We start from the raw sequence: 17,076 nt of genomic DNA on the forward strand, positions 1-17,076 counted from the left end.
GGTGGCTTGGCAGGGAGCAGATGGGCAACCCGTCCTGTAGACATCAAGTGTGGGAGGCTTAGTGCTGAGCTCTTTGGAGGTTGACGGCTCCCAAGACCCCGGCGTGTTGCAGGGGGCATTCGAGAGAGGGCTGTTTGTCGGCAGGAAGGCGGCTTTGCTGGCTGAAGGTCCTTTTCCAAGTAGCCCTCAAGGTTAAAGTTGGATGCTCCTTCCAGATGGTCTCCATCTGATGCATCTCATTACGGGGTTGAGCTGCCTCGCAATCCCAGCCTCCCAGTGCCAAGAATAACAAGGAATGGAAGCCAGCAACAGCGATTGCTGCTGTTAGAAGGGCATAAGATGATTTAAGGGTCAAGACAAGACCATATGGTCCATCAAGGCCCCATCGTAACAACCCTGAGGAATATAAACCAACTTGCGTTAGTGATCCTCCTTCCTGCTTCCTATCAAGGCTGTTTGCTGCAACCTTTGCAAGATCAGTTCCCCAACTCCTCCTCGCTCTGATGGGTGCCCTGAGTTGCTTTCCATCACCCTAGGGATCATCTCATGGGGTGTCCTCCCTGGAGGGCACACAGGAGGAGCAGCAGCATCTGTGGCTATGGGCTCAGTCCTCCTGTCACCATGCCTGGTTTTGGGCAAGCTGGTTGACCCTGCCTGCGTGTGTTGCTGAGAAGTTGGGTGTTGTGTGGGCACCTGAGGGTGTGCTGGAGGATTGACAGCTCCTGCCAGGGTTTCTCAAGTCGGTCTTGGTGTCCTCTCAGGGCAATGAGGGACCCTAGTCCTCAGTTGGGAGAAGGGTTTGCCTGCATCCCGTGCACTCCAAGACCAAGGTGAAGTGATGTATCTTGACACAATCTGGCTCCTCAGATAAATCTGCATTTCCTGAGCAGAGCTGTTGCATTCCAGGAGTGCCAGCACAGGGCTTGGCAGGCAGTGGGCTGGAGGCAGCAGCGCTCCTTCTGTTCCCAAGTTTTTCCCCCCAAAACCGGTACGTGTGCATGTCTGGGACTGCGTGGGCAGCCACGCTGGGGGCTGTGTGGGGCTGCAGCTCCTCAGCCCAGCGCTGTGTCTCGGTCCAGCTTTGGAGATGGAAGAGCCGCCGCTCTCCGCTCGGCACTTGTCCCGCAGTCCATTTGCCCAAGGGAACACTTACAGCGCTGACCTTAAAGAGCAATTTCGGGCAAGCACAGAGCAGCTCAATTGTTCATAAACCTGACATTTATGTCTCAGAGATTCTTCCTCTGCAGGATGCACTGCTCTTTGTGATTTTATCAAATAAAATGCCCCTTCGCCCCCAACCAACCTCTTTCTCCTTCCCTGATGTTTTTGTAGGGCAATCAGTGTGAACGGAGAGCTGGAAGGCATCTGCCTGTCCTTAATATCGTGGCATAGAGAGGGTTAGGGAGGTGGTTGTTCATGCATTATTAGCTAGTGCGAATGGTTAAGACTGTGCTCTGGTCCTCTAATGTCGGTAATTGCCAAGTGGGGATCAGGGGCTTGTACTTTGCATGCGAAGAGAAGCAGAGTGTTAAATGTAAACAGATCAAACTACCTGATGGACCCTGAAAGTTTATTCCTGTGACTGTCACTCCACTGTCAAAATGCTTCCCGTGCTCCCAGGTCGCTTCCCTGTTCTTCACAGGGATGAAGCTCTGGCCGCATGGTGGGCTTGTAAAGAGCACTCCGTGTGTCAGCCAGCACAGTGTTAGTGTCATCCCAAATAGCCACTGGCCAGGGAGGTGGGATAACTAGCTTGGATGTGGGGAGCATGTCTTCAGCTGCCTGCTTCCCTTCACGTTTTGATCATCCAAAGCCAGAGCAAGGGCACAGCAAGAGGTACCTGTGTGAGAGGCTGCAGTCTGATCCTGACCTAGTGGGGATGGTGAGCTGAGTCTGAGGTGCCTTGCTGCTGCCATCTCCCCTCCCTCAGTGCTGGCATGTCCCCTGGCTCGTTCCCACTCGCCGCACAAGGACACCTACTGGGTGAGCAAACAGTGCTTACTCTGCTGACCGGGGCATCTTCTATCACGTCTATTAATATCAGCTCCACATGGAGAGCGTGCTACCCTGGAAGTGTTAATTAGCTTTCCCCCTTCTCCCTCCCATTATTTTTCCACCTCACTCTTTAGAAGATCTCTGAACCAGGAGATCAATGCCTCCTGCTAATCGGCTCTTCAGCAGCTTAGAGAGGCACCGCAGAATACTCTGTTTAATTCTCCTCTAACACCTTTGCTAATCATCCTTTCCAGCCCCAGAGCCCCAGGCAGGCGGTGAGGGGAGAGGCTGGATGCAGAGGCAGCAGAGGCTCATTTGCGCCCGGCTCGAAGGTCTGGCAGGACCCTGTGCGCTCGGGTGGGGAGAGCAGCCAGAGAGAAAGTAGGGGAAGATGCCTCAGGATGAGTAATGCAGTGTGAGCATACGAGAGGAGCGAAAGTTGTGGCTCTGAACTCCCTTGCTGCTTTCCAGTTGTGTTTCACCCCATCTTGTCCTCTCCCTCTGTGGCTGGAGATGCACATTGCGTCGTGAAACTGTGCTGGTAGTACCGTGGGTGGTAGCTCCTCCTCTTGGCCTCTCCACATGCCCTGGAGAGTCTGTAAGAGCTTATTGGGGAGGGTCAAACCCCTAAATCTCGAAGCCATGGGCATCCTCGGGACTTCCCCTGGGTTGCTCAGCTTTGATTCATCCCGTCAGCCCCATGTGGTGCCAGGGAAGAAGAAGAAACCCTAGGGCTGTTTAATCAGGCTGGCATCACTCCACGGGGCAGACAGAGTCCCCCATGGGTAAGACCTGTTGTGCTTTGCTTTGTTGGCCAGCACTGGTTTATCAGAGGCTGCGTCGCTTCCACTGAGAGGACAGTGGCCTGGATTTAGCTGCGAGGGCCTCAATAAACCTTTCTGTCCCCGACTGCTGTGATCCAGCTAAATGGCTGTGAGCAAAAGCCCACGTGGAAATGCGAGTGCATGCTAATGAGCTGTGTTGCCAAAACCAGAAGGAACCAACTCTACAGGGAGTTTGTGCTTTTATTTTTTTTCCCCCCGCTACCCAAGTTCAATAGCAGTGAATTGCATATTTCTCTGAGGCTTCTCAACAAACAATTTACAGTGTAAATATATTTGTTGGCATGCAAATCACTCTGCATTATGAGTCTTGATTAATATTATAATGTGTTGATGAAAACCTGTAAGTGGTTCTTGGAACTAAGGTTCCTGACAAAGATCAGCTGTTTGGGTGCCTGGTGTTTGTGGAACATTAGATTAGGGTGGGGTTTTTTTCCCTTGTTTTGGGTGGTTTGTTATTTTTTCCCCCGGTGCATGTTGTTTAGTGGGTTGTTTCTCCACACCCCCCGTTTAAGATGCTGAGTGTAAAGTGGCCCTGGCGTGCTTCAAACCCCACAATTAATTAACTAATGCAACGCAGCTCTTCCCTGCACCACTGCAACCCCAGTTTCCACTCCTCACCTGCCCCCACGTAAGAGGAATGCTCCTGCCCCCTGCCCCGCTGTGGGGTGGTCCTCAGCTGGAGGCTGTACCTGGGGGTGATCAGGGAAGCTGCGTGTTTGAGTGATGCTGGGGTGGGATACGGGGTGGGGGTACAGGGTTATTAGCAATCCCTGTGCTTGCCAGTAGCTGGTAAGCAGAGCAGCGCATCAGCGTGTAGACAGAGCAGTGGAGCTAATGAAGCTTGGCTGCCTCTGGAGCCGTCCCCTGGGGGCTGCGCTCCCCTGGGGCCTCTCTAGGTGTGTAGGGAGGCTTGTGCTCAGTCAGGCTTCTTCCCCCTCTACACAGATTCCCAGCGCTTTCCAGAACTGAACTTTGCACCTTCCCTTGCCAGGGCAGTGCCACAAAGTGCCAAAAGGTTTGTCAGGGGGCTGCTAGATGTCCCTGTCCCATCTCCATCCTTTCTGATGCCTCCTCAAGCTCTTGGAAAACCCATCTCTCCTTCTTCCACCCCAGCCTCCTCCTCATCCAAAGCGGGGCGGTGCCGGGTGTTGCCCCTGGGGAAGAGGATGCATTTCCAGCCCTGCCCTGGCATTTGCTTGCAGAGATGGGAGAGTGCAGCAATGACAGGCTTCGGGGAGCTGTCCTCCTCCTTCTGGCTCCTATGACGGCTGCTCTCATTGCCATTTTCCTTCTACCCTTTGGAGCCAAGCTCCCAAAGGTGTCGGGAAAAATGCCACTCTTGTCGACGTGGATGTGCTGGGAGATGATGCCCAGGCAGGCGGGAGCAGGGAGAAAAGGCAAGGGGGGGTGGAAATCGCCCTCTTTAGCAGGCAGTAGCAAGGGGTTTAGTGACAGCCTCAAGTTTTGACCTTTGTTAACTGCTGTTTTGTTCAGAGAGTGACAGGGAGTGCCGCAAAATACAGAGTTTTGTGCTTGTACCACTCCGGAGAGCCGTGCTGGTTGTGCAGAGCGCTCTGCTGCCATGTGCCAGGGAGGAGCATGGGGTACTCTGAGCTCCCCCGGCTCAAGCGTTGTAGGAACAGGCTGTTTTGGGGCAGCATCTCCCTTTTCAGCCACTTGAACCAGCTCCTGGGTTTGCTCCCCATCATCTCTCCCTAATCCCAAGCAATTTTCTGCAGTGGCTCGCAGTGTATCCAGCCATCTCTAGGGAAAGCAGGGTGGCATGGCTGTGCCCACCTTGCTCGTTGCCCTCCAAGCATAGCAGCTCATGTGGACCCACTTGGAGTCAGAGCTGAGCTGGGCAGGGAGAACACAGGCAAGTAAAGGAAGGGATGGAGAGAAGAGGTGTGTGTGTGGGGGGGAAAGAGCGAACGAGTACACGCACGCCTTAAAAGAACACACTGCCTTTTTTTCCCCCCTTCCTTTTCTTTTTTTCTGAAAGCAGCTGTGCCTTTTTCCAGCACTTTTAAATGGTTGCCAGGGAAACAGAGCAAGGGAGAGTGGAAAGGTTAGATGGATATTGGACGAGGCTAATGCACTTGTTTCAACTGAGAATTGACAGGTGCTTAGGACACCGAAGGTCCTGATAACTCCTCATTTGCACGGCTCCTTTGCAGAGCCTGGAGTACCTCCCTACCGCCGTTAATTGTGTTTTAATCATTTGCAAATTATAATCCATCTCCATCAGGGGATCTCTAATGGTGGGTTTATGGAGCGCGTCCGCATGTTCCTTAGCCCTTTTGGGATGCCGGGGATGAAATATTGGGCATGTTGGGCCCCGCTGGTACAGGCGGTCTGGCGTGAAGGGATTGTGATGCCGGTGGCTATGCCGATGGGAAACGTGGGAATTGGCAGCTGGGCAGCCCGAATGCGCTGTGCCAATGTGCGGGGGAGAAGCGCGGGAGGGAGCCATGCGCGCACATCGCTGGCCATTTCACCCAGCAAAGTGTTTGGCATGGGAGAGGTGGTGATGCACAGATCCAGTTATTGCACCCACTTACCCACTGTCCTCTGGGTCATCTCCAGTCCCATGCCGGTGGCAGTGGCAGTGGCAGCAGAGCCTCCCGGCAGCTCCCTGCACGCTGACAACTCCCATCCAGCCCCACGCAGCTGCTGGGACCATTGCTCCTGGGTGCTTGCAGCCCCACTCAGCTTTTTCACCTTCCTACCGGGTTAAAAAACAAAGATGAATCCTTTGCTGTGGATTTTTGTCACCGTCGCAGCACTCAGAGGGGTTTTTTTTCCCCCCCCTCCCCCTTTTCTGCTTTAGGTTTTGTTTTTGTTTCACGTCTGTCTTGTCTAAAATAGCAGCTCCATCTACAGAACAACCAAGGGGCCTTAAACTAGGCTGTTCAGGATGAGCGTCACATCTGGTATTTGCAAAACACAGCGAGCGATAAATAGCTACAGTGTCGTAAAGCTCGGGCTCTGGAGAGGCAAGGGTGGCTGGTGAGGCTTTTATCGCTTTTTGGGTTTTTTAGTGTTTTCCTGGGGAGGGCAGCAGGGTATTGATTAAAAACAACAAGCAAAACCCCGCTTGTGTTTGTGGGTGGGAAGGCGGAAAGGAGTGAGGGTGTGATGCTTGAGGGGTGGGGGACCCTAGCTCTGCCCCCTGTGAATCCTGAACCCTATCCTGCAGCCCCGTGCGCATCCATCGCCTCCGAGCAGGGATGGATGATGGGGCTCCCTCCCACCCAGGGCTTGCCAGGGTGACCACAAGGGACTCAGCCATCACCTTGCCACCCCCGCTGCCATGCCTGGCTGAGACCTCCCGGGCCAGCTCACAGCCAAGCCTCAGAAGACAGCAGCTCACCTTGTTTTCTGAGCTGTTGTCAGCCAGGGAGGGAGTGGGTTTAGTCTTTGCCCGGAGCCACAAATAGAGCTGCTTGCTGATCCTTCTTGTCAGCAGCTTCCCGAGCCTGCCGCCTCTCCATCACTCCTGAGTGATAGGTACCGGGCCAGCACAGAAATGCGCAGCGCTCATATCCCTATTATGACATTGTCGGTGTCACAGCTGAGCGCGAGGGACTCGCCAAATGTCACTTCAGGTATTAGAAAATGACTGTGCCTCTGCCACGCGGTGGTTCGTGGTCCGAAGTGCTCTTTTCCCCATCAGTCCTGGCTGGAAGGGCCCCTGCCTTGCTTGCAATACGATATCTCAGCTTTGAGGTTTTTAGAGAAAGCTGTGATTTTTGTTGTGGTGCAAGGAGCCGGGCTGACAGCCCTGGGCCATGCAGCTCCTCGGCTATGGCACAAAAGCTGGATGAGCTCCACATTTCCTCCATTGTAGGGCTTTCCTCTTTCTGGTCCACTCTCTTCCCTCTGGCTCTGGACCGCTGCCGGCATGCTCTGCCCTGCCAAGTCCTTCACAAGCATCTCCCCCTGCTTTGGAGGGAGCTCGTGCTAGTGAGACGAGAGGAAACTCAGTCCTTGTCACCAGCTCCATCAGGAATGATGTTAGAGCATCCAGCACCTGGATGCAACTGCATCTCCCATCCCTTTCATGCTGAGCATAGCGTTGCTTCCTCCAGCCAAATCCTGTTGACCTTAAAGCAAAGGTAGCCATTGGTGCTCAGGCTGATCCCCAAGCTGGTCAAGATAGGCTGTCCCATGACCCACATGAGCCCAGCTCTTCCAGAAGAACACTGATGAACCTTATTTCAGGACCTATGGGAGGGACTCTGAAGGAAGAACTCCAGTGCTGGCGAGGTAGCTCCTTGATATGGCTCAGGGCACACCTTGCACTGAGGCATGCTCAAAAACTGGTTGCTGGGAGATAGAAACCCATTAATGGCCTGAGTGGCTCCTTTTTGGTGCTGTCTGTCTCTCCCAGTCGCGTGGTCTCATCCCCTGGGCAGCAGGTCTGTCTCTGCCAGTGTCTCAGCAGCACCTGTCTGAAACATGGCTGGTGGTGCCAGGGCGATTGACTTGCTGGCAAGCTGGCACCATCCTGCTTGAAAGAGAGATCAAGAATGGGTGAAGGGAGGGGGACTGGAGGGAGAGGAATGATTTATGAGGCCTCGCTTGGCCAAGCAGGGCATTCTCAGCATATTCCAAAATAATTTAGCATCATCTATTCTGCCTGCAGTGGGAGCTTGTTGCAGGAAAAGAAAGGAAAAAAACCACAACACATAAAGAACCCAGAAACCCCCTTGATGGGACAGTTAGAGCTTGAAGTTTCTTTTTTCCCGAGGGCTGGCTGTCTCTTCTCCCCAGTTCTCTCTGTAAATCAAACCGCCGGTGTCGGATCGGCGGCTCCGTCTTTCCCGCAGCCGCTTCCCTGCTTCCCCGAGGCCTCCCCGAGTGCCGAGGGGACGTAATCACCACCTAGAACGGCTTGAAGGACACGAGCGCGGGAGCTGAGAGGACGATTTGTAGTGAATAATTTAGTGGATGAATTTAAAGCTTTTGTTCTCATTGCAAATTACCTGCAAACTGTATGGGAAGGCTTTGATCGTACAAATTCATTTTACATCGCCTCTATCTGCTGGCAGACCCACCTACCCGCTTACCTGGGGTTTGAACCGATGTATTTTGCCCGTGCACATGGATGCACTTTGAGGGTGGGATGGACCCTGCCTGTGCCTGTAATTAAGCCATCCTTTTGGTAGGGGCAGTTTTGATTACGGGCATAAGATCACATGCCCTGGTTGCACTGGTGAAGCTTTTGGTACCGTGCCATCCGCTGTGCCATCCCCTGTGTACCACAGGATGTCTGTGCAGCCATCGGCATGTTTTGCTTTTAGGTGGAAGGGGGTGAGATGGGCACAGGGCAGGGATGCAGGCAGGGATGAGTGCCGGTGTTGTCAGCTTAGGGCCGAGGATGCCTTCCCCACCTGGAAGCTCTCCTCTCCTACCAAGGGGCTTTTCTCTGCATCCCTAGCCTCTTTGTGCTTGGTGTGGATGCTCTGATGGGGAGATGGCTTCCTCTCCCCTGCCCCGCCCCCGTCAAGCTGCAGTGGCGTAGCACCGAGTTTCTTTGGGGCTAGGGAATTTAGCCAAGTGCATGTGAAGGAGGCTGCAGCCTGCCCGGAGAGAGCCACGTGAAATGAAGTTGTATCGCGCTCCGAGATCAAATTATCCTCCTCGGTTTTCGGGGAGAGGACTCGCCGCAGCCCCTTGCGAGAGCTCGCCGCCTCCTCATCGCCTCGGTTTATATCCCCGGTCCCCTGGCAGACGCTGCGAATGCTCGCTCATCAGGGCTTGCTCTCTGTGCTAATGGCCCTCTATAAATAAGCCCCAGGAACAGTGATAGAGAACAATCATAAAAGGCAGGCGCATAAATTAAAGCCGATGTTATAATAAACTAGACAAGCCCTTCATTGAGGGTTTTATGTTTCTCCTTGAGTCGGCAGCTTTGCCAGGAGAAAATGATTTCTGCACGCCTTGGCCTAGGCCTCTGTCTGCCTGCTCTGTAGGTGCTTGTGGCAGAAATAGTTGGCATCACCATCCCCCTTTTTCAACTTTATGGGTAAGAAAAGCTGCAGGAATTTCCCAGAACAGCTCTCAGCTTCCCTTACTCTGGTCCTTTGGGTGGCGGCAGGGCCATGGATTAACTGTCTGAGGTGGCTTTGGCCACTCTTTGTAGCTTTTTGGTGGCTGTAAAGGAAATGTAGTGCCCCTGGACGGCTGAGATTGCTGAGAGCTCATCCCTGCACATCCAGAGAAACTGGGAAGTTGTTGCGTTTGCCTCACTGAGCAGGTCTGGAGGGAGATGCCTGTGTATAAAATAGAAGTGTCTTGGTACGGATGGAGAAGCACATGTGGTACCTCCGCAAGGCTGCTCCTTCCTCTTTGCCCCGAAGCGTCTCGTCTTGTTGGCCTAGAGAGTGCTGTGTATACTGCTCCGAAACACCTGCCTCTCCCAGCGAGTTCATAGCTGTCTCTCTGCATCACGTCCTGTATGGCTGAAACTTGGCAGGGTGAGGGGGAGTGGCAGGAGGAGCAGCCCTCTCTCCCACTTCCTTCCCTGTGGTGAATGATGCTCTGTGAGGGTTTTGAGTGGAGCCCAGGTCTTAGCGAGGTTCCACCAGCTCCGCCCGCTCCCAAATCCTGTTGGGATACTTTGGACCTGAGCTAGTGGTCCTGGTGCCATGGATGGAAACTCCTGCACCAGGCTCAGAGCTTGCTTTTGAGCCTACTTGCTCATCCCTTGCAGTCCTTGCAGTGAAATGCAGATGACATCCCTGAGGTGGCAGGGCGGCAATGGGGAGGTGGCAGCAGGTTCCTTAGGGCCTGGCAGGCTCTTCTGCCCTGAATATGCTGTGTTTTGGCTCTGCTTATCCCCATGTTTTCACTACTGTGCTGGCAAGGGGGAGGGGCTGGACAGAGGGATGTGTGCTGGTGGGGAGATGTCACCCCTTGCTGTGGGGAGAATGAGGAGGAGGGGAGTAATGGGCCTCTGGCATTATATGCCAGCGTTATAGGCAGCTGGCTCGTTGTCAAGCACGCGTTCAGCTCTGTGATGAATCCATGCCCGACCACGTGCAACACGGGGGAAGACGCTGCTCAGAGTTACGTGTGTCTGGGGGGAGCTCAGACGCGTCCTCTTGGTGCCCGAGCATCTTCTCCCTCCGTGCGGTTTGATGGAGATGCTTTCTGCGTCTTGCTCAGCCGCGCTCCGGGCCGAGCTCCCCCTCGTGTTCAGCCGCATGTTTCTCTGCTGCTCTCCCGACGGTTTCCTCCGAGTTAACGCAGGGATGTTCACACTTTCCTGCCGAAGGAGCCAGACCCCAGCCCACTGGCTGCACGCTGGCTTTTCCCTGAGACCAAGACGTGCCCCTTCTCCCCGGTGGAATTGCAGCATCGGAGGCACCTCCAGCCTTTCAGAATATTCAGGCTGGAGCGAGATGCTCAAACAAGCTCTGCTGAGAGCCAGAAATCCATAGTTTTGATGTGAGGAGAGGCGTGTGCTGCAGATGCGCTCCACGTGTCTGCCCTGGCTGCTGTGTTGTGCCCGTAGAGCATGGGTTCCCCCCCGCAGACCCCCCTGGCCACTCCTCAGCCCCTCTCTGGTCTCACCCAGGGTCGTTTTCTGCTCCATTTCCTCTCACAGCCTTGGGACCACCCCCCTTGCTCTCCCCGAGCCCTCCACTCTCTTCTTCATCATCCCAGCTGGGATAAAATACGACTGCAGCCGCAAAGCGCCCAGATCACAGGTCCCCTTGGGGCCCGTTTGCCCACATCACCTGTCGGACTGGGAGCCCACATGTCCTTGGAAAGATATGTATTTCAGGCCGCCGGGGTGCTAATTTGCAAGGCCCATTACTCAAACGAAACATTAAAATGGCCGTCCATAAAGCAGAGCCTTTATCCGTGCCTCCCCCTCGGTCTGGACTCCCTGCACCAGGTATAGGCTTCCTGTCAAGCCTAAGAGCCAAAAGCAAAGATTTATTGATAGGTACCGTGACTCCAGCTTGCATTTTAATTACGGCGCCGTCAGCCTGAGCTGAGAATAAACTCAGTGGCTACTGTGCTGTCCTCGCTTCGTCTCTCTGGATGGAGGTGCCAGCAGAGACGTGGGTTTACGGAGGCCTGAACGTGGGACCTTTGCTTTCCCACGTCCTTTCCTCCCCTCTCAGCCATGTGGATCAGCAGAGTGATCTTGGCACTGGAATACCAAGCGGGATGATCTGCTCAGGGAGGAAAGGGTGCGGGGAGTGAGCCCTGCGCACCCCTTGTCTATCGGTGCCTTAGTTTCCCTTTGTGGAGGAGCTCCGTTGAGGTCTCTCCCATCACACGGACTTTGTAGGGAGGGTGAGCACTTGCCCTGCCGTGGCCACCTCCTCTCTGCTGGGCTGGGCTGGGAGGTGGGAAACAGGGCTCGGCGAGGTGCGGAGCCGGAATTGCTTTTTGGGCGGCTCGATTTCACGCTGGGAGCGACGCTGCGGCGTGGTGGGGAATTGGGAAGCTACGCTTGTCAGGGAGGAGATGCGATGAACTTGGGAGCTGGCTTGTTTGTTTTCCATACATATTTGCGTGCGGGGGTGTGTATAAATATTACTTGCGTGCGCCAGACGACACTGGTGTCTTGCTTAATGCGGGTGCAGAGTTTGACCTGGCACTTCCCGGTGGAAGTGATGCATATTTATTAGCGAGGCGATGGGTGGGAACGAAGCCCTCGCTCGGCGTGGCAGACGCTACCTCAGCAAAACGGGGGGCTATTATTAAAATAAACAAAAGCCAAAGCAGCTCAGTCGCGGCAGCATCTCCTGTGTGAGCTTCCTGCAGAGCCACCTCCTCCTCCCAGGGCAGGAAGAGATGCTCTTGGGTAGCTCCCAGCTCTGTGAGGTCCTGCTTCCCCAGGTGCCAGAGGGTCTCTTCCCTGCCTCAGTTTCCCCATTGGTAACAGTGACATATAGAAGTGACGCAAGTCTCTCCCTGCAACCCAGCTGGGGAGCGCCAAAGGCTCCCTTCATTAATAAGCACAAAGTGCTTTGATATTTTTAGATGGAAGTGCCACGTATTGATATAATATTACTGTACCTCATTTGACTTCTTTTTCGATTGCAAGCCCCCTCTTGATCCCGTTACCTGCAGTAACAGCTATCTGGCTATATTTTATCATCTGAATATTTCAATTAAATTACTTTAAGGGGAAAAAAAAAAAAAGAAAAAGCCTACGCTGAAGTTGGAAATGATCACTGTATCACTCCAACTTCCCTCCATTCCCAGAAGGTTAATTGAAAGGCAGCCATCTTGGTGACGTTTAGACAAATGAGGATAATTATGTGTTCTCCAGCTCTTTGAGAGGTTAATTGCTTAGATGTACGAAGACTTGAAGAACAAAGAAGGAATAAATCAGAAGCGGGACTATGATCTGATAATGTAATTTGGTATATTCACGTACAACTCAAACAAATAAACCCCCTAATTGCACGAAGCCGTTGGGCCGTGTGGATGCCCCGTGGGGTTGCTGGGATCGGGAACCCGGCGCCAGCTGGTTTCACAGGGACCCGGCCTTTGGTGATGCTCGGAGACGCTGTGCTGGTTGAAGATGGAAAGGTCTTAGACCGAGACGGCTGTTGGCCCTGGTGATGACTTTTTCATCTGGTGGTGCCATGGGGCTGTCGTCTGGCTCCAGTGCCCACTGCATCCGTCTCTCATCCCAGCGCTGTAGCGGTGGGTGGAAAGCAAGAAGGGTCAGCGGAGGCACAGGATTTCCCCCAGTGGGTTACTTCATTTTGCCTAATTGCAGGTGAAATTTCTGCAAATGGGTAATTATATTCTTGGGCTGATGGCTTACCCAGGTCATTTACAGATCTGGCTGTGAAATACAGCTTCACCCTCCATCGGCAAAATTCCCCTTTTTTGTAGAGGTTATATTAGTTCTGCCTGTGGACATTTCACACGCTCAATTGTGCAATGGCACCATCCTGAAGGGAGCTGGTTCTTTTCCTTTTAATTCCCTTCCCCCCGTCCCCAATAGTTGGGATGAGGGTGCTTGTGTCCTGGCTAGTTGTTTGTGAGTAGGCATGTCTGTCTGTCAGCCTCTCCATCCTACTGGGATGGGGTACGTGAGGTGCTGGAAAGGGTGCAGATGGAGCGAGCGGATTTTTCCCTTCGCCCTACCCTGCACAGGTGCCCCTCAGCAAGGGCCACAGCTGGGACCTGAGTGTTGAGAAAGTTTGGGCTTTGCTAAATGCCAGGCTTTCTAGATGGGATCAAATACCGCTTCATTTCTCAGCTGCAAGGGAGAGGAAAATGGTGCTCTGCTTTCTCTGCTGAGAGCTTGGGGGTGAAACATCTTCATCTGGAATCTCTTCCCCTCTGCTTGGTCTCCAGGGAAGTTTGAATTGATTTCGAATGAGAAAATGTCTCCCCACCCCTGATGTGTGAGGAGCCCCGAGCCTCGGCCTCCGAAACGCTGGCGAGTGGTTTTTCCACCTATCTGTCAGGCCCGTCTGAAATTGCAGTTTAATTCTCCGTATTTGCTCTTGTATTGTACATTAAGATACAGCGAGTTTATCCAGCAGTCCAGCTGTTTTGAAGATAATTACTACAGAACTCAACCTGATGTAAAATAATCCTCCCGGGCAAGCAGCCAAGAGCCTGAGACTTATCCTCCGAAGACTGAAACCTCTCCATTACCCTTAAGAGCCGCAGAGAGAGGAGCGGGCGTCTCGTGACAAATATATTTTCAGTGGCAATTAATGGGGGTTTGGGAGAAGAGCTTGGCTTCTCTTGGGGAGGGCGATGGGGCTGGACAGACAGGCAAGAGGGTGAGGACCACGTGCAATGGGCACCTGTCCAGGTTTCCATCCGAAGCGCCCTGTGTGCTGGCATCTTTCCCCAGGGACCCATTTTGGGGTTGTCACCCACATGGCCTCCTGCCATCCCCTTCACTGTGTTGCCTCCCTGTCCTGCCCTGGGGCTGCTTCTGATCGATTTTTCCCCTCCTTGCGAGCCAGGGACAGATGTAGGGTCACTTTGCTCCCTGTGTCACAGGCGTGCCCTGGCCTGTGTTTCAGTCAGGCTGCCAGCATCCTTTTTTCTTTTGTGACTGTGGGATGGGATGCTGCTGGAACTGTGGCTACTCTGTCCCATGTTGAAAGCAGCCCCCTTGCCCAGCTGAGATGGAGCCAGTCACCAGTCCCTCAGGATGGCTGAATCATAGCAGTCGGTCGGAGCCTGGTATTGCCGGGCGTTAATTACCGGTGCTTAACTACGTGGCTAACTGTGACAGCAAAACAGCTATTTCTGGCTCTCCCTGCCTGGGAAGGTGGATAAAAAAGGAATAAAAAAAAGAACAACTAGAAAAAAACAACAGCAAGGGAAAAGCCCAACCCCAAAACCCCACCGCAGGCGTAGAGGGCTCCAGGTTCTTGGCTGCTCGGGTCTGCTAGCACTGCCAGCAATAAACTCGGCGTTTCTTCTCCTCCTTTTGATTGAAGAACACTAGAAATCAGCCAGGGCGCAGGTGCTGCATTGTGTTAGATTAGTGCTGATTGAATTCGTACACGGGCGCTGATTGAGGTGCTGGGCTCTGCCGGTGCCGGCGTGCCGTGAGCAGGGGGGTTTGCCAGATCGTGTCCCTCAGTCAGGCACCTTAGAACGTGGTGACAGTGTTGGTGTGCATCTCTCATTGGGTCTTTCCTTCCCTGCTGGGACATAGGGCAGAGCCCTAGCCTTGGGTAGGGAGGAATTTGGCTTCCCTGGTGAGAAGACAGCTCTCTATCGATGTTTCCTAGGATGGGTAGTGATACCTTGATGGTAAATGCTGGATGTCCCAGCCTTCTCCAAACTGCAGGATGATCCAGTGGCTATGAACAAACTGGAAATAGGTACCTGGCTGTGCCAGGGAGAGGTATCATTTTGGACAAGGAAAGATGCCTTGCTGCACTCCTTCTGATGCCTGTGGTCTTACTGGACCGGTTGCCCCTGCTCTGTGCCTTTGTTGTTGTCTGTTTGGGGGGTTGGATGTGGCTGCCAGCACCGAGTGATTCTGATGTTAGCATTTGTCACCTGCTCTATAAACACCCCCGTTGATTTGCTCTATTCAAGGGCTTCTGCTTTATTTCTTTTGCTGCCCCCTCATATTTCCTTATGAAGATTTGTCCTGAGGGCTGTCAGTCATCAGGGCTTAGGCTGATGCCTTCTGACCTTCCCCGCTGCGCTGGGCTGCATCCTAACATGGGCATGGCCAGGCCACAGCTGCATGGGGAACTGGGGGCTGTGAGGCTGTAACCAAGAGGCTGTTTGCAAACCTGATATGGTCCTGAAGACAGGGAGTGTTGCTCTGGTGCTGTCAGTTAGTGCCCAGCTCACCTCGCATCCCTTTCCTGCACAAACCGGGACTGGTTTCCAAGCCACCTGCAGTACAGCTCTGCCTGCATCGGCCTTAGCATCACACTGTGTTGCTCGCAGTGGTACCCAGGTCCATCGTTCCCAGATGGGGACGGGGATGCAGGTACAGAGCAAGCCCCTTCAAGTCCAGAAGTGATCCAGCTCAAGCTGGGCATCCCCTGGACTGTTGCAGAGGCCACCCAGAGCCCTGCAAATACTGGGCACAAAGCAGCCGGTGGTGTTTTCTGTGGTGTGGGCCCCTTGAGGGCCGTGCGGTGACCATTAAGTCTTGACTTCTGATGCTTGGTGCAGACAGCTCCCGCCTTCCTCGTCATCTTGTTATCATTCTAATGTCTGGGAGCTGCAGTCATGGACCAAAACACCATTAAACTATCTGAAATGGAGCAACTCGGCAGCCTCTGCCCTCACAGGCTTATTATCTTTGCAGATGGATATTTTATATTTAGCAACCTGTAATGTATCAATTTGGGCTTTGATTTTTCACGGGGAGCAGCTTCTATTCTGGTGCTTGGTAGTGGGCAGGCAAACTGCTGCCGAAGGGGAACTGGTGGGGAGAAACCCTTCCTGATAAACCCCAAACCTTCAGGGAGGGCAGGTGGCCTCGTAGCCATTGGAGGGCTCTGGGGAGGTGGCGGAAAAGGATTTGCTGGTGGTCTGGAACTTGTTTGCACAGTGCTTGGGGAACTGGGAGTGATGAGGTAGTGATGGGGCCAGGTCATTAATTAAGCTTGCAGAGAGTGAGAGGCAGTGGCACGTGCCTTTGTGGGAGGCAGTGGGCTGTCTGGTGTATGGTGCAGGAGGGAGAGGTATTACAGGGAACAAGAGAACAGTTTAGGCTGGCTGACCCCCTGGTGCATCCCAGTCTTTGCTTTGCTGTGCAGAACACTGGTGTGGCGACAGGTCAGGACTTGGCAAGCAGGTGATGAGATGCTGGTGCTGGGCAGTGCTAAATGACACATCCCAGGTCCCCTCCATCCTTGGGGTGCTGGGATGGCACTGGGGATGCCATGGAGCCACGCAACCCAGGTGCCGGGACGGATGAGAGAGGTGGGAGAAGGGATACAGCGGGTAGCACAGGAGACAAGGTGCCAGCTGAAGGGATGGGGAATGAAGACAAAGTACCTCCCGCCCTCTGCACGGAGAATAAATATCAGGGATGACAGTGACGGAAACCCAGTCGGCGCAGTCCTGCCCTGGGGGAACTATTGTGTGAGACCCACCGTCACACGCCGCAGATGCCATTGTACCCACGGCTAATTTGATGGTTTACGTTGTTGGGAGAGGATTAGAGGAGCCACCGTGTTTTGATGGGCTGCTTCTAATTTGCATCTTCAACGAAGCGGGAGCCCCGCCAGGTTTTGTTCTTTTGTGTTTACTTCTGAGGAAGTGTGTTTATTTCCGATGATTACAAATAAATCTCCTCTGCCTGTGCTCCAGCCGCCCGGAATAAAAGGCATTCGGAGCCTGTTAACTCCATAGCCAGGGTGAGTGTTGGAAGTGAAGGAGAAATCCCATCAGGAGTGCCCTGCAGATGTAATTAACAATTTCGTCTCAAAGACGAGGGTGCTGGGGTGTTTGCTCTGCCCCTGTGGTGGGCCCTTGTGTTTGGAAGCTTCCCAGGGTGAAGCACCACCCCATTGCTGTGGAGGGGCTTTTGTTCCCGGTCTGGGTGAGCTATTTTAACCACCAGAAACTGGGTCAGCCAGCGAGTTTGCGACTGGTTTCGGCATCTCCATTTGTCATTTTGACGAGATGCGGTGCCTATAGGAGAAAAAAGCAGTTTGGGGTTGAAGGGCCGTAGCAGTATTTAAAAGTGTTGGTTTGTAGAAGGAAGTGGTGGGAGGGCAGGGGTTGGGCCCATCTAATGACA

General features: G+C 53.6%; 1 protein-coding gene across 1 annotated transcript in view; it reads left to right on the forward strand.

The window, feature by feature from the left end:
• Positions 1–17,076, forward strand: part of LOC311200593 (opioid-binding protein/cell adhesion molecule homolog) — a gene marked incomplete at both ends in the record, with an annotated part of 93,583 nt that overhangs the window by 58,009 nt on the left and 18,498 nt on the right. The gene's annotated exons all lie outside the window — the stretch shown is intronic.

The sequence above is a fragment of the Gallinula chloropus genome, assembly GCF_964237585.1.
Source record: "Gallinula chloropus genome assembly, chromosome: 24".
Lineage (NCBI taxonomy): Eukaryota > Metazoa > Chordata > Aves > Gruiformes > Rallidae > Gallinula > Gallinula chloropus.